Below are 7,005 nucleotides of genomic sequence, written 5' to 3'. Positions count from 1 at the left end.
AAGTACTTGTATTTCGTTACTTCCCACCACTGCATTTTTGTCACATTTCAGCTCAGATCATCAAGCAAGAGCATACTACTGCTGCTACAGAGCTCAGATTATTACAACTCTATTTTTGGATTGGATTCAAAAATGTATTTGTTACCTCACTTCCAGCCACAACCAACGTTTCTTACTTTAACAACCAGGTCAGATCCATCCAGATGTCTATGATGAGTCAAATATTTTCATGACTTTAGGAAAAACTGTGTTTCTGAGTCAGGAGATATGACAGCTGATGCTTCGGAGCAGATGACAGCGTCAGAACCAAGCAGCCGCCAGCGTGATCTCTGACTTCTAATATCCTTTGGGCTTCTCAGACACCTCATGTGATTCCTAATTATGACTGGCTGCACCATAGTTGTTCGGTTGCTAACAGCKCTAAGCAGATTTATTTTGCCTGTTTGCAATTTTCTATGGCTTAACTGTTAAAAATTATGAATATGTTGATTAATACAGCTTACAGAAAGACTAGAAAACAGTTTCAGTTCAAACTCCTTTAACACTTCTGTGTTAATARTCTACAAAGGCACAAGCCAGACAGGGAAGTTCTTTCTGAAATATCATCCAATAAAGCATAACAGATAAGAAAACATAATAAATGAACTGGATATTTAGATCTAAAAAGGTTGATGCAAGGTAAAAGTTTGGATATAAGAGGAAAAGCATTGATGTTTTGAGCTGAATGGATGATGACCAACGTTTTATAGATGATATAACTTTTTACTCTGTCAGTTAAAATCTTGTGGAGTAATTTTGCTTACAACACAGCACCAGTTTACCATTTCAATGCAGTTCTCTTAAGGCCATTCCAGATTTAGGTCAGTTTGAGGTTTGGCTTTGGCTAGGCCACAACAACATCTTGATACTTTTTAATGTTTTTTTCTTTTATCATTTAAATTGTTTTGGTGATCTGAAACATTGAAGTGTGACAAAAAAAATAAAAAAATCTGCAATAGAAGAATAGTGAAACGAGGCAAATTGTTTTTTACAGCCTGGTATAATAAAAGGAATAAAAATACAATATAAAGTCTTACCTGATATATATGTATATTTTTTTATTATAAATTATAGCTAAATCCGTTATTGGGAAGTTCACTTGTTCCTTCTGTTTGTACCGTTGTAAAATTTGCAACATGAGCTACGGTCCATGCTGACATGTCCAGTGATTTGGGGAGGCAGCTGCACTGTAATTGTGGAGGATGTGCGTAAGAAAATAATTAGATCATTGAGACATTGTGTTTTGCCTCCAGCTGTCTGGTTTTCATTACTTTCTTCTAAATGGGTGTGTCAGGCCCCTGTTTGTTCATCTGCACAGAGGTTCAATTATGTATTTATTTGTGACTGATAATTAACTCAGCACTGGATGGTTTCCATTCATTAGGTATTGGATGTGATTTTATTCAGTACTCATAGGAATGGCCTCTCACTGGGGTACATACAACATAAAGCAATAAGTAATTTAATTTAGGTGGAGATTGTGAATAGTTTGATGTTTTCCATTAGCTTCTGGGATGAAGATGAGAAAATCAATACTTAACGCCACATTGCTGGATTTCTACTTTTCATCTTTGCTTCTTGTCTTCCTCAAACTCTAAGAAATGTGTGACACCATGAGATGGCAGCGGCCCAGTCTGACCAGATAGGACCTTCTCCAAACAAAATGTGATGTTTCCATTACAAAAGGAGCCTTATCAAATATTAAATCATGCTAAAATGCTCTGTTGGGCAGCTGCCATGGAAATATGGACTGCAAACATTATCTCTGTCTGATTTTAGACTGATTATCTACTCATGAAATAAACAGGGAGGTGGTTCTTATGCACACAGCTAATGGCTTTTCCCTTCATTACTGTCTTTCTTGTGGGGCTCTGAAATCAGCCGTAGTATGAAAAGTCTTCATAAACAAGGTTAAAAAAAACCTGATTAAACCTTTCCCCCCACGCTCATTCTTCTGGTTTCTGGCAGTAAACAGAAAAAGAGAATCTCCACCTGACTGCTGGCTACAGACGCTCTGTTTCTGTCACCTCATGCCTTATTAATTAAACCTGTCTGGTCTTTTACAGTCCTCAGTAGTAGGATCGCAGGATTCAGTTGGGGCTGCAAATCTCGAAGCTGTGGTGATGAAAACACACAAAAAAAACGTATTCCCCTTTCATTTCTTTCACCATTTTCTTCTCTTTTATTCTATATATAGATACATAATGTTAGTGGAAAGTGTGTGGAGATGCTTGTGAAACTATACCCCAAGTTTTCTCACAGGCCACACTCCATCATCTGGAAATAGAAATAGTATGTCCTAAATGCAGTACTACAAAGGAGGCATTAATCAGAGAAGCAACCCAGAGATTAGAAAATAGAATAGGGGAGCAAGAAGAAAGCTACTGTAAAAAAGAAATATCTTAAAATGTCCTATTTAAAGTTTGACACATTAAGTTTTGGAGACACCCAACGTATGTGAATGAATGTACTCTGATTAGACGAAAYTCAATTTTGACTTTCAGGTCTGACAACAAAGTACAGTAGTATCTGCAGAAGAAAAAGTAACATTGCACATTACCATGAACCCATTGAGAASCATGGGAGTGGCAGCATCATGGTGTGAGGATTAGTGAGGGGAAGTGAAAAATATACACCCCYTCTGTCTCAGTTAACTTAGTAGAGTCAGCTCATGTGGCTCCCAAAAGCCTAAGTCTCTCAGAGTCTTACTTTTAAGTTAAATTTAGTTGGCAAGTGTTGATAAAAATACAAAACATTGTTTCAGAATAACTACTTTTGTGGGCAATATCTGCAAATTTTGAAGTTTATGTGTGTCCAGCTATCAAAATTCAGAAACTTGCACACATAAATGAAATGCGTATCCAAGCAACTCTAAGGTTTGCTTTAGTCCAGGAGCCAACATCCTCATAAATCTGGACCTGCCTGCTRTAGACGCGTATTGGAAAACACAATCTCTGCTGATTGGTGCTGCATGACTTCTCACTCAAATACGCAGTGCAGTTTTTGCATTTGAAGTGTGTGGTTCACAGTCACCAAAAAAAAAACTGATACATATTAAAAGTGGAGCCACAGATGGTCATTTTGATTTTGGGTCGAGACTTTGAGTCGTTTTTGCGTATCTGTTTTAGCGCCATCATTATTTCCCATCTGCTTTTTACTTTACCTGCAAAGAAGCAAAACAAAAACAAAAAAACAAAACATAAAGCCCAGAGAAACTTAAGTTGTAAGTGTATTGTCGGTAAACATATCACCATGAAAAATGAATTTTATCCTCCCCCTATTTTTCCTTATTATGCAAACAAGTTCTCTTTTCAGTTCTGCATTTCAAGCATTCAATTTTTTGCAATGGGCTTGCTGCACRGTGGGAACTAAATTAAGTAAATTTACTTGCTGTGCTGGCGAGAGTCTCAGGCTGCCCCCACTGCTTCTCCCAGGCCATAAATAGGCAGAAACCTGTGACACATTTAATTAGATTTAAAGCTCAAGCTGTCAGCTGTTGTGTTTTGCCATCCCTTCTCGTASTCCTAATGGATCCTTGTGGTTCGCAATGGTTTGACGTCAAACAGGTTGTGTCAGCTCTGAGGAACAATGCTGAATAATTGGCCACTGCCAACACTCATAATGAATCTGCTCCGCTAGGAGAAGATGGCAAATTGTCTGAGAAACAGAAATATTTAACTGACGTCAGGAGCTGATGAAGTGACCGTGAGCTTGCATGCTATGTTTTCAATTTAGAACAAGCTGGGATGGTGTAATTTTTTTAAAGGAAAAAAGAAAAAAAAAGTAAACAATGGTCCTCTGTCACAGCAAATCCCCAGATTTCCCCTGATAAGTAGCAGAAGAAAGGACAGAATTCCTGTAAAATAATTGATTTACTGAGAAAGCTGAGGCAACATAATTTACCAGGGGCATCTGGATAAAATYCCTCCAACTGTGCTTAGTAARAGAGTAGGTCACATGTCACTGAATTAGCACAACAGTGTGACAAAAAGCAGCTGCGCTCGAGCATCAGACCTGCAGCCAGATGAGTCTGTGGTCGTCGTTATTAGTTTTCCAGAGATGGGCTGGTGGACAGCATATTAGGATTTGGCAGGAGTCTATCGGATTTTGACACAGAGATTAAAATCCAATTACTACATGTGTAATGAAACCATGACAGTGGGATAAGCTCAAAGATATTGGTAGTCTTAAAGAAAAAAAAACAATGATTACACAGTACACAATCATTTCTTCATCTGAATAAACCGGACCGTCTCTGAAAACTTAATGACGCGAGGAGACGGTCGTTTCTTTCATTTAAAAATTGCTTGGATACCTCTACAAAAAGATTTGGAGCTTTCTACATATGCCATCAAGTTATGTACTTTTAAAATTTTTACTAACAAATGTGCAGCRTATCGAGAAATTATTCACAGCGCTTCACTTTCCCTGCACTTGGTTATGTCTCAGCTTTATTCCAAGCTCTATTAAATTCATCTCTTTCCTCAAATTCTACACTTAAGTACTCACTTATGTGAATGAGATTTATTGCTTTTTTTATATAAATATGCAAAAAAACCCCTCAAAATTTGTTTTCCACATCATCACAATGGAATATTTGTGTGTAGAGTTTAATGAAATTTGAAATACGACTTTAACAGCAAAGTGTGGAAAACGTGAAGTGTTGTAAATACTTTCTGGATGCACTGTATGTCCATGTCTCCATCAGTAGTTTATAACATCATATTGTATTGCAATAACTGATTGGTTCTCATAAATAGAAAAAAAAAAGACGGGTTAGCCTTAAAAAGACACGTTTCTTCTCACTTTAGTTGCAAAATGAGATGCCGTCAGGTTTCTTCTTATTCCTGATGAGAAAATAATTCTGCTCTGAAAAGGCTTTGATTGCAGCRTCCAAAGATCCAACTCCAAATCCAACTCCGCTGGAATGCTCTTCAGCTCCAGCTACACTGTGAATGGACTGTTAATGCTGACGACCGGCTGACTGAGAATATTACGCCACCAGAGGAACTGAGACCGKTAGAGTTTGGTTTYCTAGCTTTTGCCATTCAGGGGGAAAAAAAGGTTCCAAGACTGACGCCACAACTGACATTTGTGTTTATTAAAGAGACATTTGTTAAAARCATTTTKAAATAGTTTAGAGAATTCAGTATTTGCTCTGTAAAGAACCACAGATATGTGTTAATGATCAAAGCTCGAGGAAAAATGATTACGGTTAAAAGACAAACGTCTATGACTCTACATGGATCTACTTCTGTTTTAGACAAACTATACAAGTTGTGTCATTTATGGGGGATACTTCTCTCCAGCAGGAATAGAGCAGGCAAACACATACGCATCTTAAAAACTGATGTTCATTGACTCTAGCACATCTGGTGGCGCTTGAGCTATTTTGCAAAGACAAAACGTTTTGTCTCCACATATGATTCACCGGTAGAGACATACCCCAAAAGACTTACAGCTGCAAATGCAATGAAAGGTGATTGGAGAATTGATCAAGCCAGAAGAGATGAATGTTTGCCACAGTTTTCAGATCGTTCTCGCTAAGCACTTTTGAAAACCTTGCATCCTGTTCCTCCACCTCATATAAATAAATCACATAAATTCTGAATTTGCCCTAACCTGCAGTSCATCTTTACATTTATTTTGCGTGTTCTTACTGTGTCTGCTCGTTTGCTCCCGYCTGTAAATGTTTTTGCAAGGCTGTAGGATCACATGTGAACAGCTCTTACAGGCACCAAAAATAAGCCCCAGCTGTACTGTTCAAAAGATTTTTAATATATTTCCAATTTCTTCCGTTTTCAAAGACTCTTTCTGACTGTAATTTTTTGACATGTTCTACAAATCACTTCAAAGGCCGTTCTGAACAATAACTTTGTCAGGCATTGTGAAGATCTTTCGAGCCTTGATGTCTTTCCTGAGCGTCGGTCCATCCATGCTTTGTTCCCAGTCACGACAGCAATGCAGATTTTAGAAAACAGGAAAGTGTAAAATTAGAGGTGTCAGAATTTAAAATAACTCTCTACAGCGAAGGAACAGAATCCMAAAACATTTCCTGCACTGCATGACCACATTGCAGATGACCATTTCATTTCTTTTTTCTTTTTTTTTCCCCCTTCCAAAGAGAAAAGTGAGCAATTACACTAAAAACCATAGGTCAGTCTGCACTCAAGGCTTTATTAATAATGTATGTTTCTCCATTTAAGGCAAGCGGTTATGGAGCAACAAAGTGCAGCACAGTGTATTCAGATGTGCATACATTAGCCACACATTGTTCTGTGAACTGGTGCAGGAAGACAGGCTTTTTAAATGGCTCTAATGACACTGACCCAGCTTTCAACTTTCTGAGCCATCTACATATGTGTACGCATTGCAGAAGTTTAAGCAAATAATTTAGACTTATTCCAAGTGTTGTGAAGATTTACTGAAAGCAGAGCAGGAGCTTCTTAAAGAGACAGAGGCTCAAGGCGTTAGGTAAGGAAAGCTAAATTGTGAAGTCAAATTTCTTTTGTTATTTTTGACATGCACGGGATTTTTATTACARCTGAAGGTGACATATTTTCTTGATTTAGCTACAAAATGGCACCACAGTATGTGGAAAATACATAATGCACCCCCTTAAAGTATGACAATCTGGGAAGTCTTAAGGACATTTCAGGATGTAACTTGAGCTTTTGCCCTGGAGGATATTTGTTTCTTTGACGTTTTGAGTGAGAATGACGTTGTGYCAACACATGGGGCTGTTCTGATGTTCCAGACACAAAAGAGAATCGCTAAAGAATAAAAACATTCTGTTTCTGAAAGCAGCAGAAGATTGATCGGTTTTGTGCACGATGCCTCTCTGCTCTAAATTATCTCGACAGGGTTCCAAAGCTCTGCAGCCCACTCTCTGATCCATCTATGCATAAAACGTGACTAAAATGAGATCCAAACCTTTAAGCTGCACACTCATTCTTAAACTGGCTC

The sequence above is a fragment of the Poecilia reticulata genome, linkage group LG12 (assembly GCF_000633615.1).
Source record: "Poecilia reticulata strain Guanapo linkage group LG12, Guppy_female_1.0+MT, whole genome shotgun sequence".
NCBI classification, from domain to species: Eukaryota; Metazoa; Chordata; class Actinopteri; order Cyprinodontiformes; family Poeciliidae; genus Poecilia; species Poecilia reticulata.
This window is presented reverse-complemented; position numbering follows the sequence as displayed.